Source organism: Vombatus ursinus, unplaced genomic scaffold, assembly GCF_900497805.2.
Source record: "Vombatus ursinus unplaced genomic scaffold, bare-nosed wombat genome assembly UNPS02014778.1, whole genome shotgun sequence".
NCBI classification, from domain to species: Eukaryota; Metazoa; Chordata; class Mammalia; order Diprotodontia; family Vombatidae; genus Vombatus; species Vombatus ursinus.
The window spans coordinates 51376674-51387882 of NW_020954556.1; the positions used below are offsets into that span (position 1 = coordinate 51376674).

Consider the following 11209-nt stretch of genomic DNA (forward strand, 5'->3'; position numbering starts at 1 on the left):
AGTGCTCTATCTACTGCACCACCCAGCTACCAAGATGATTTAGCAACTGAATGGCTCTTTGTGGTTGGAAAAATCGAGGATGACATCAATGTTAAGGTTGGATAACTCTTGATAGAGGATAATAACAGGTATCATCACAAGCTTCTGTAAATTTAGCTGTTGACCTCAGGGCCTTCTGTCTGTGCCTGGTGTCAGGTTTCTTAACATACATCAGCTTTTGGGCATTTCTGCAAAGACTGTTGATTGGTAAGCCAGCTTGAGCCAGTTCTGCTGTAGTGACTAATTAGCCTTTCTTTAGAGATGACAAATTTTGATGTTTTGTTTTGTTTTGTTTTTTTACCCTAGTTACAGTCATAGGAAACATATGCAGCCAACAACCCATTTCATGTCAGATGAGCTTATGGGGTCACAGCTCTGTCAGATTCAGTATGAGATGATGCATGAAGGATTCCACATCTTTTGCCATAAATGAGGGAAATAAGTATGTGGCACTTTGCATTTGCCAGGTGGCACGCACCTTCTCTTGAGTATTTCTTAGTACTCTCTACTCCCACAACATATAGCAGCCACTAGAGCAATTATGTCATGGACCCTTTAGTCAGCCTAATCAAGCTTGTAGACCCCTTCTCAGAATAAAATATATATATATATACACATACACACACACACACATACACACACATACACATATATATATTTAATTCACAAAATAAAATACTTAGATTAAAAAGAAAATCAAAGGTGAGTGAAAATAAAGATTTAATTTTTTCCCCAATCAAGTTCACAACCCTCCTCCCTGAAAGCTATCATGGATAGCCAGGTTAAGAACCCTTGCTACAGACACACTTAGGTACTGGTTGTTTTGGGGATTTAGAACACGGACATGTTATCATTCATTCATACACTCCTTCACTCATTCAACAAGCATTTTTAAACTGCCCACTGTGGACCTGGCACTGTCCTAGGAGATGGACAAAAAAAATTAAACAGGTCCACCCCTCAAGGAATTTACATTCTATTGGAGGAGGCAACATATGTGCATATGTATTGGGTGTTTCAAAAGTTTTAGTATAGTTTTAAACTTTAATAGGGTGTGTGTGTGTGTGTGTGTGTGTGTGTGTGTGTGTGTGTAAGAAATGAAAATAAAGACAAAGTAATTAAATGCAAGCAGAGGAAGGGTGTGGAGAGCTCAAAAAAATCACAGAATTTGAGATCCGAAAGGGACCTCAGCTGTCTTCTACTTTAGAGGTATCAGACACACAGGCAGAAGCCTGAGCGAGATTATTGGGAAATGTTTAACAGAATGAATCAAAATACAACAGGATGTAGATCATGCGAATATGTGGTTTTATAAGTCCATGTGTGGCCTGTAGGGATACAATTTTTGCTCAGTTGTTTCAGTTGTATCGGAGTCTTCGTGAGTCATTTGGAGTTAGTGGCCCCATTTTTATTTGAGTTTGGCGCCACTCAGTCCCATCTGCACATGAAACAAATACTTACACACAACAAAATGAAATACTTAATGCGCACAACAAGTGTCTGTGCTTCCATCTAGGCTCTGCTTCTAAACCTTCAAGGAAGAGGCAGCCCATTCCGTTTTATGGACATCTCTAATTGTTTAGGAAGTTTTTCTTGATGACCATCCGGAATCTGACTGTTCTCTCTATGATTCTATCCCATTGTCCCTGGTTCTGACCTTTAAAGCCCAGCCCAACATGCCTAGTTTTTTTTCTCCCTGTGACAACCCTTGAAGTACTTGAAGATGGGATGACTCATTTCCCCTGAGTCAAGCAATGCCCATTTTCCTTGCCTGATGCTCATCTGACATGTACTCAGGGCCTTCATCAGCCTGGTGGCCCTCTCCTGGGCGTTTCTCAATTTATCAATGTCTTTCTTAAACTGTGGCAGCCAGCAACAAACACAGCACTGCAGATGAGGTCTGTAGAAGGCAGAGTACATTAAGACCACTGTTCATAGAAGCTATACCCTTCTTAATACAGCTTAAAATAGCATAAGCCTTTTTGGCTGCCATGTTGCATCGGTGACTCATATTGAGTTTGCTGAAATCCACTAAAACCCCCAGATCTTTTTCAGAACAACTGCTGTCTATCCATGCCTCCTCCATCCTGAGGTAGAATTTTTGAACCAAAGTGCACAATTTAACACTTACCTCAATTGAATTTCATCTTGCTAGATTGTCTGTTTCTGTTGCCACATCCTTTAGGATCCTGACTCTGTTACTTATCCCACCCAACTTTGTGTCATCTCCAAATCTGATTAGCATCCCATTAATACCTTTCTCCGAATCACTGGGTAAAAATGTTAAATATCATAGGACCAAGCACAAATTACTTGGGTATACACTCCACTAGAGATTTCTTTCCATGCTGACATTGAATCATCAATGGTACATTTGAGTCTTGCCATACAGACTAATCTGAATCTATCTGATCATGTTTTTTGTCTAATCCAAATAACTCCGTCTTCTCCACAAGCATAGTGTGAGATACTTACTAAAAGCTTTGCTTGAAGTCTAAGTAAACCATATCCCCAGCATTCCCCTCATCTACTAGTTAAGAAATCCTGTCAAAAAAGGAAATGAGGTTTGCTTGGTGCGAATTGTTCTTGATAAAGCCGGGCCGGCTCTTTCAAGTAACTCCTGTTCTAGGTGTCTACCAACCATCTCTTCAATAATCTATCCTATCATTTTTTCAGGAATCAAAATCAGGCCTATAGTCTGCAGACTTTGCCTCTCTTCCCTTTTTTGAAAACTGGAACATTTGCCCTTCTCCAGTCTTGTGGTACTTATATTTTCTATGGTTTTTCTGTGGTTTCCACCTGCCAATTCTTTTAGGACCAGAGGTCATAGTTCATTTGGGCCAGGTGACTTGAATTCCTCAAGGGAAGCTGGATGCTCTCTTACTATCTCTTTACTTGACTTGGGTGTGAACTCCCTGTTAGTCATTTTTGTTACATCATTCTCAGAATTTGAGTTGTAGCCATGGGGTGGTTGTAGTGGTCCATCTCTGTTATCATGGCGGCAGGTTGAAGTGGGCAAGTCAGCCCTGTGCCAGTTGCAACAAATATGTCCCACCCTCTATTTTACCTATTCATGTTTTGGTTCTTTTTTAAAATAAAATATACCCTTCCATAGCCATAGTCCAGCCAGAACATGGACAAGCGGGCAGTGTCTGCTCTGTTTCTTTGACCACAGAGCAAGATTATGGACCCAGCCCCTGGACTCAGAACAAGGGTAAGCAGGCAGCGGCACTTCCTGAATATTTCCTCTGTGTCCAGACATGTTACCCCCTATGAGAGGTTCGGAAGAGTCTGGCTTATCGTGGTGATAGCTTGGGGTCACAAAATGAACAAACACGAAACAATTAGTGACCAATCAAGTGCTAAGATATGTGGCATAGACCATAAGTTCAACAGCAGTTCAAAGAAGGGAGGATCAAATGATCAGAAATTTAGATCTGGCAGAGACCTTGGAGGCCACTTAATTCAGTCACCTCTTTCTATAGTGGATAAAACTGAGGCTTTGAGTTAAGTGACTTGACCAGTATACTGGTAGCTGTCATGGGTGGGATTTGAACTCCAGTCTGTCAGTCTGGTCTACCATGAGGCTGCCTCTCCAGAGAGTGGCATAACAATAAGTCAAGGTTTTCATGGAGCCTTTCAGACCTGTAGAGCAGTGATGTCAAAACTTAAATAGAAGTGGTGACCGCTAATTCATATGTAAGGTATCCCAGGGCCACATATTGACTTAGTTTTAAAATGCAATGTTATCTACACTTTATTGTGCAACATTTGGAGAAGTGTTGCAGATGAATAACCCCTCTGTTGTAGATGACCCTGAAGGAGTAAAAAAGATTTGGAGAGGCAAGAAGTATGGCAGTCATTCCAAGAAAGGATGTCAATATGAAGAGGCATGGAGGGGTGAAGAGCATTATAATATTCAAGTGCCATTGAATAGACCTGCCTTTCTGAAGCAGAAAAAGTATGTGTGTATGTATACATACAGAGGAATATTTATATCCAAATATAGGTATAAATATAAAGATATATATCTATACCTATACGTATACACATAAATATATGCGTATATGTGTGTGCATGTGTATGTGTTTGTGTGTCTGTATATACATGTATGTGAATATATATCTCTATCTCTATCTCTCTATGTATCTTTAAACTAATGGGAAATACTGTTGGATAGTTATTGTACGATGGTGGATCAGACTGAGGAGTTTGTATGTGATATGGGTACTAGTGAGCCAGTGTAGCTCCTTGAGAGGAATACTGAAAGTGCTTTTGTTTCCTCCATAACAATGCATGCTAAATGAATTTTGTAGTGAAGTGTGTACGTGTGTATGTATGTTATAGAGAGGATATTTTAAATGAAAAAAAAAAAAATGACAGGGATCCTTGAGGAAAAAGTGAATTTCTACTAGTACTTCTGTGTAGTTTCTTTTGCTGACCACCGTGTCACTTACTTATGAATCAAAAAACTAACTACCATAAATATTGAGCACGCACTCCAAAGGTTTGCTACGTAAATTTCAAAAGTGGTAAATCACTTTGAGATATCGTCCTTTGGGCAGTGTCCATCACCAAGAGTCGGCATACCGCATGTAGGGCTGATTAATCTGTGGCAGCCCCTCTCTGGGTGGGGGAAGGGGGAGAACCTGTTGGGATCAGGCCCATCACTGTAGGGTTTGTCCCACTTGTTCCTAGGTCTTGCTGGGAACCAAATCCAAAATCACTGGATTTTGCAATTGTTAGGAATGCGCTTGCCTTTTCACTTGGTCTGCATAAACAAGAACTGAGTTCTCAGTTAACAACCTGCAAAAAAGCTTATGTGAATCCTGGAGCCCAGCCTGGAGAGGCAGCTGCCAGTCTGCTGCCTCATGTTTATAGAGTGTCAAGGAGAAAATCCCCCAGATTGATTGGGGGTGGGGGGAAACATTACACTGAAACTCAAAATTAAATCTTATTTCTAAATTATTTTCATTGCAGAATGTGCTTAGACTGTTTATCTTGATATTGTTTTTAACTTTTTTAGTAGTACTCTGTTTCACTCTAGATAAAGACTGATATTGATGGTTTTCATTTCATCTTCAGGATTTTAGATCCCCTTAGATTTCAGTTTCTGCAAAAGTCTTTTCCATGTTTATGCCAAAGAGACTTGAGGAAGAATTGCTGCTAAAGTGATACCACATTTCAGCAGTCCTGGAGTAATAGTTTTTTGTTGTTTTTTTTTTCTCTCCTGCCTATTTCTACATAATGACAAAATGTCAAAATAAATTTTTGGGGGGGCTGACTAGGCAATAGGGTTAAGTGACTTGCCCAGGGTCACACAGCTAGTGAGTATTATGTGTCTGAGGCTGGATTTGAACTCAGGTCCTCCTGACTCCAAGCCTGGTGGCTCTATCCACTGCACCACCTAGCTACCCCCAAAATAAATTTTTTTTTTAAAAACCAGTGCATCCCCTAGGGGTTTTGTTTAGGTTTTGGCAAAACATCTGTATAATCAACTGAAATTTTCCCTTTTCATTAATATATTTTGACATTCTCTAGATCAGTGTTTCTCAACTACAGGCCCATAAATTAGTGGCAGTCAGTCACACATCTTTAGCAGTTTGGAAAACTTTTACTATCAAAGGTCCTTCCTTAAAGCTGTACAGTTTGCTGTTCTACCTGACCTTTGTCTATGGTCAGCTATGATACCTGCCATAGGAAGGAGCCCCAAGGTGCAAACTGAGGCTTGGTGTTCCAGGAAAAACTGCAGTCTGGATGTTCCCATTTATAAATAGATAGGATAGAAGCATCAATTCAGGTATACAGGAATCAGCAGTCACCTTCCAGATCCTTTGTAGTTGTTTATATATATATATATCTGTATGTGTGTGTGTGTGTGTGTGTGTGTGTGTGTGAAATGGTGGCCTTCTCTAATGGGAGGTAGACAGTTTGGAACTTAAAATGTAACATAAAATAAATTTTAAAAAAGAAAACAATTATGTAATTCAAGATATGAACCGGATGAATGGGAGGTAAATTCAGAGGAAGACACTAGAAGTGGGGGCAAAAGTAGAGCAGGAAAGGCCTCTTGGAGAAGGTGGGCTTTGAGGTGAGCCTTGAAGGAAGCCAGGGAGGCAAGAAGGAAGAGTCCAGGCATGGGAGATGGACAGTGAAAAGGCTGGAGTCATAAACTGAAATGTCATGTGAGGAAGAACAGAGCAGTGTCATTGGCTCATCAGCGTGTGAAGGGGTGGCAAGTATGAGAAGACTGCAAAGGTAGGAAGGGGACAGGTTGTAAGAGCCACCAAAGTGAAACAGAGAATCTTATCTTTAATTCTGGCGGTAACAGGAAGCCCCTAGAGTTTATTGGCTGGGGGGGGGTGTGGATCACGTGCTCAGACTTCCACTTCAGGAAGATCATTTTGGCAATTGAGTGGAGAAGGAATTAGAATGAGAAGAAACTTGAAGTGGGGAGACCAACCAGATGGCAACTGTAGTAGTTCAGGTGTGAGATGCTGAGGACCCACACAAGGTTGGTGGCTCTATGAATACAGAGAAGGGGATGTGTAGGACAGACCTGGCAACTCATTGGATCTATAGAATGTTGTTGATGATCCTTCATGCTTGAAGAGGACCAATGACACAACGAGGGTGAGGTCTGGACTTTTGAGTGAATTGGGATTAAAGTTATTAACCTCATTCCTTCCTCCAGTTGTCGAAGTTCAGTGGCAAGACAAAAGTCGAGATGACTGTCGATGGCTTGGGATGACTGTGAATGAGAAGTTGAGGATAACATCAAAATTGCAAGCCTTGGAAACTGGCTCTCAACAGTAATAGGAAACACTGAAACAAGTTGGGTTTGATGTTAGAATGTAAGACAATTTGCTATGTTCAGAGTCTTCTGGGAGGCACGTAAGCGTGTTTTTATGCCTATGTGTTGAAATTTACTCCACTTTTACTTCCTCTCAGTGAGCTTTAGCTCAGCCGCTCTACTGGCAGCATCACGGTCTTTGGAAATGTCTATCTGTGAGCAGAGCAGACAAAAAAAAATTTTTAAACCTGTTCTTTTTTTTTCTCTTCCTTTTTCCTACATCCTATTCCTGCCACACGTGGAGACCCACTTGCTTCCTTGGCTTCCAATCCTGTTATGAACACTAGACACCATTTTAGAATGCCTACATTTTTTTAACACCAAAAAATGGAAGGAAGAGAGATTTTTAGTACACTCTATGCTTATGTCCATCCCCCAGTTTGTTTAATGAGACTACCTGACTTTCTTCACAAATTATCTGACTGCCTGCATCCTTCCATCTGGAACTGTTAATTAGGCTACAACACAACAAATCTGTCAAGGGCTGGTACTTTTTTCACTTTGGAATCTTTGTCAGAGATGACTAACAGAGGAGCTCCTGGGCTCATTAAGTAAGCTCGCAATTTTGCTTGCGTGAAGGAGAGAGTATTTTGCAGTGTCTGTCAAGCACCTGTAATCTTCTGGACTTTGGGGGAAATTTTTAGCTCAGTACAAACATAAAAACCTGTTAAAAATTACTTCTGTGGAATGAGAATAGAATTTTTCTTTTTTTTTTTTGGCAAGGCAGTGGGGTTAAGTGACTTGCTCAGAGTCACACAGCTAGTAAGTATTATGTGTCTGAGGCCAAATTTGAACTCAGATCCTCCTGACTCCAGGGCTGGTGCTGTATGCACTGTGGAGAATAGAATTCTTAACTGTAACCCTAATGGTACAGTTGTTTGTGGGAGGAATAGAGAATAGAATTGCATTACCTCTCCTGAGCCCAGTTAGAGCTGCATTACCTTGAGGCCATCTGGAATTCCAAGCTCCTAAGTAGAGATAGACACTTACTTCTGCTCCTACTTTGCCCTCCAGAAGGACAGTCATCTATCATCCACTGCTACTCAGAGGAGGTGCAGAGGTATGAGGTTCCCTTCTGCTCTGTACAACAGAAGAGAACCAAGTCAGAAAGAGAGCAGAGGTGCTCTGGCTTTCGTAGGTAACTAGGTAGTACAGTGGTTTGGAGTCAGGAAGACCTGAGTTCAAATCCAGCCTCAGAAACTTCCTAGCTCTGTGACCCTGGGCAAGTTGCTTAACATCTTTCTGCCTTAGTTTCCTCAACTGTAAAATGGGAATAATAATAGCACCTACCTCCCAAGGTTGTTGTTATGAGGATCAAATGAGGTAATATTTGTAAAGTGCTTAACACAGTGCCTGACACATAGTAGGTGCTTAGTAAATGCTTGTTCTCTTTTCCCCTTCACTGTGTGTCAGATGGAGAATATTGAAGAAAGATGACCTCAGAAGGTGTCTCTGCTTATTCTGTAAATACTTACATGTTCATGTTGCCCCTCCCCCAACAGAATGCAAGATTTTTGCGAGCAGGAATTGTTTCATCCACTGCATTTGAATCCCCACCACCCTGCACAGTGTCTTGCACCAAGCAGTTGCTTAATAATTGTTGATAAACTGATTCAGAGATTACTAGACACATTAGGCTTATTGTAGCCAGCTATAGATAGAACTGGACAAAATTATAAATTTGGAGAAGATGGTTCCTTTCATTAACTTCATTCTATTTGATGGAAGGAAATTAGAGGAGGCCATAATCCTGGAAAAGGAAGATAAGTCAAATTGGATCATGTGCTAGGACATAGGCCTGCTCAGCTCTACCCTGCTAAGAATTGGTGTTAGTTTTATATCTTTTACGTTTCCAACTTTATAATAATACCTGAAGGTCCCCTGTTCTAGGAGACAAATCAGATTTAGGTTGAGGAAGTATTCCCCTAGTAATAAACAGAAAGCCTCTCTCCCATGTGCTGTCTGGAGCTCAGTGGGGGAAAGTTGAGGTATTATGTCCCCAGGCCCATTTCAAACAGCTAGACAGTAATTGGGTGTTAGCTTTTAGTGATAATATTGCCAAGAATAGCTGATCATTCAAGCTCCTGCCCCACCCTCTGAGCCACAGGTTGATGGGATCGAATTTATGTGTTTCGCTGGTCTGTAATGTAGTTTGAGTTTGAAGTGGTGGTCTAGATGCAGCCTGCAGTAGCCTTCTGTGGAACCAAAGCATCCCATTGGAAAGGTTTTTAATAGAGTACATTTCTTTAAAAATAAATATGAGATATCTTCCTTTTCCAGGATTATGGCCTCCTCTAATTTCCTTCCATCAAATAGAATGAAGTTAATGAAAGGAACCATCTTCTCCAAATTTATAATTTTGTCCAGTTCTATCTATAGCTGGCTACAATAAGCCTAACGTGTCTAGTAATCTCTGAATCAGTTTATCAACAATTATTAAGCAACTGCTTGGTGCAAGACACTGTGCAGGGTGGTGGGGATTCAAATGCAGTGGATGAAACAATTCCTGCTCGCAAAAATCTTGCATTCTGTTGGGGGAGGGGCAACATGAACATGTAAGTATTTACAGAATAAGCATACAAGCAATAATTACAACAAGAACAATAATTACAAGGCTGTTAAGGAGAGGGGCACTAGCACTGGGGGCCTGGGGGCAAGGAGCCTAGTGGTACTTGAAATGCATCTTGGGAGAAGAGAGGAATTCTGGGAGGCAGAGGTGAGAAAGGAGCGAATCCCAGGGATGATATATTGAGGACTATATGGACAGCATGGAGAGGACACCATTTTGAATGGACTGTGGATTATTGGATGAGAAGTAATATATAATGAGTCTAGAAAGATAGGTAGGAGTCAGGCTGTAAAGGACTTTGTAACTAGCATTTATATGTCACTTTAAGCACTTTGTATGTTATGTCTCTTCACCCTCACAGCAATACAGGAAGGTAAGTGTTATTATCCCCATTTTGTAGATGTTAAAACTGAGGCTGAGAGAGGCTAAGTGGCTTGCCTACGGTCACACAGCTAGTAAATGTCTAAAACAGGATTCAACCAAGTCTTTTTATACTGAGTTCCATGCTCTGTGCACTGTACCACCTGCCTACCTCTTTACAGGCTAAATAGAAAGGCTTTATCTTGGCTCTCAGAGGAATGAAGAACTACTGGAGCTTGATGAATTGGAGAATTACATGGCCATATAGATCTCTGCTTAAGGAAAGTGACTCTGGTGGCTTTTCAGGTGAAGCATTGGCGTAGGGAGAGGTGGAAGCTATTGCAATAGTCAAAGTGAAAGGAGATAATGCCCTGAACGAGGGTGGTTGCTGTAGGAATGTAGAAGAAGAAATGGATGCAAGAGATGCAGAGGTAGAAACAAATTTTGGCAACTTTGTGTGCAGCGAGAGAGAATGAGGAGTCAAGGGTGATACCAGGGTTGCAAACCAGGATGACTAGAGGGATGGCAGTGCTTTGGGAGTAATACAAAAGTTCAGAAGACAGATCTGGATTTGGGTGGTTTTTGATGATTTCTCCATTGATGTGTTGAGTTTGAGATACCTATGGGACACTCCATTCAAAATGTCCATTAGGCAATTGATGATGTGGGGCTAGAGGGTGGAAAGCAGATTAGGGCAGGACATAAAGATCAAGGAGTCATCTGCATACTCATTGACCTCGTACGAGCTGATGACGTTACCAAGAGAATGAAAATAGAGAAGGCCCAGGACAGAGTCTTGGGGGTATCCCCACACTTAGTGAGTGTAATAGGGATGATGAGTCAGCAAAGGAGACTGAGAAGAAATGGCCAGATAGAGAGCAGATGGAAGAAGGAGTGATCAGTCAGAAAAACCCATCGATGGGAGAGTACCTCGGAGGAGAAAATGGTCACCGGTCTCAAATTCAGGAGAGAGGTCCAGAAGTATGAAGACTAGAAAAAAGAAAACAAAAACTCCAAAGATTTGGGAACTTAGAGATTGTTGGTGAGTTCAGAGAGAGAAGTTCAATTGCTCCCTGCTTTTATCTACTTAGGCTAAAGATGTCATTGTGAAGGGGTTAGCTAGAGAAAATGCAAATTTTCCAGTTTTACTGCTCTGGATCAATAGCTCCTAAGTATTCAGCCTGAATAACCTTGTTAACTTAGCCACAAAAGAGTAATTCAGGTTGTTGATCAGCTCTGTGAAAGGGCTACACTTTCTTAGTCTTTAGATATTCTACAGTGACTTATTTTTTAAGTTAAAGCAAATTCTGGAGGATACCAATATTAGTTTGATTTTAAAAAAAACAAAACACCTTCTGTCCTGTGCTGAGCTCCCTGAAGAAATACCA

The 11209-nt window shown here is 41.0% G+C and overlaps 1 protein-coding gene across 2 annotated transcripts in view; it reads left to right on the top strand.

Moving 5' to 3' along the window:
* THADA (THADA, armadillo repeat containing) overlaps nt 1-11209 on the top strand; it is a 438429-nt gene that overhangs the window by 220664 nt on the left and 206556 nt on the right. The window lies entirely within an intron of this gene.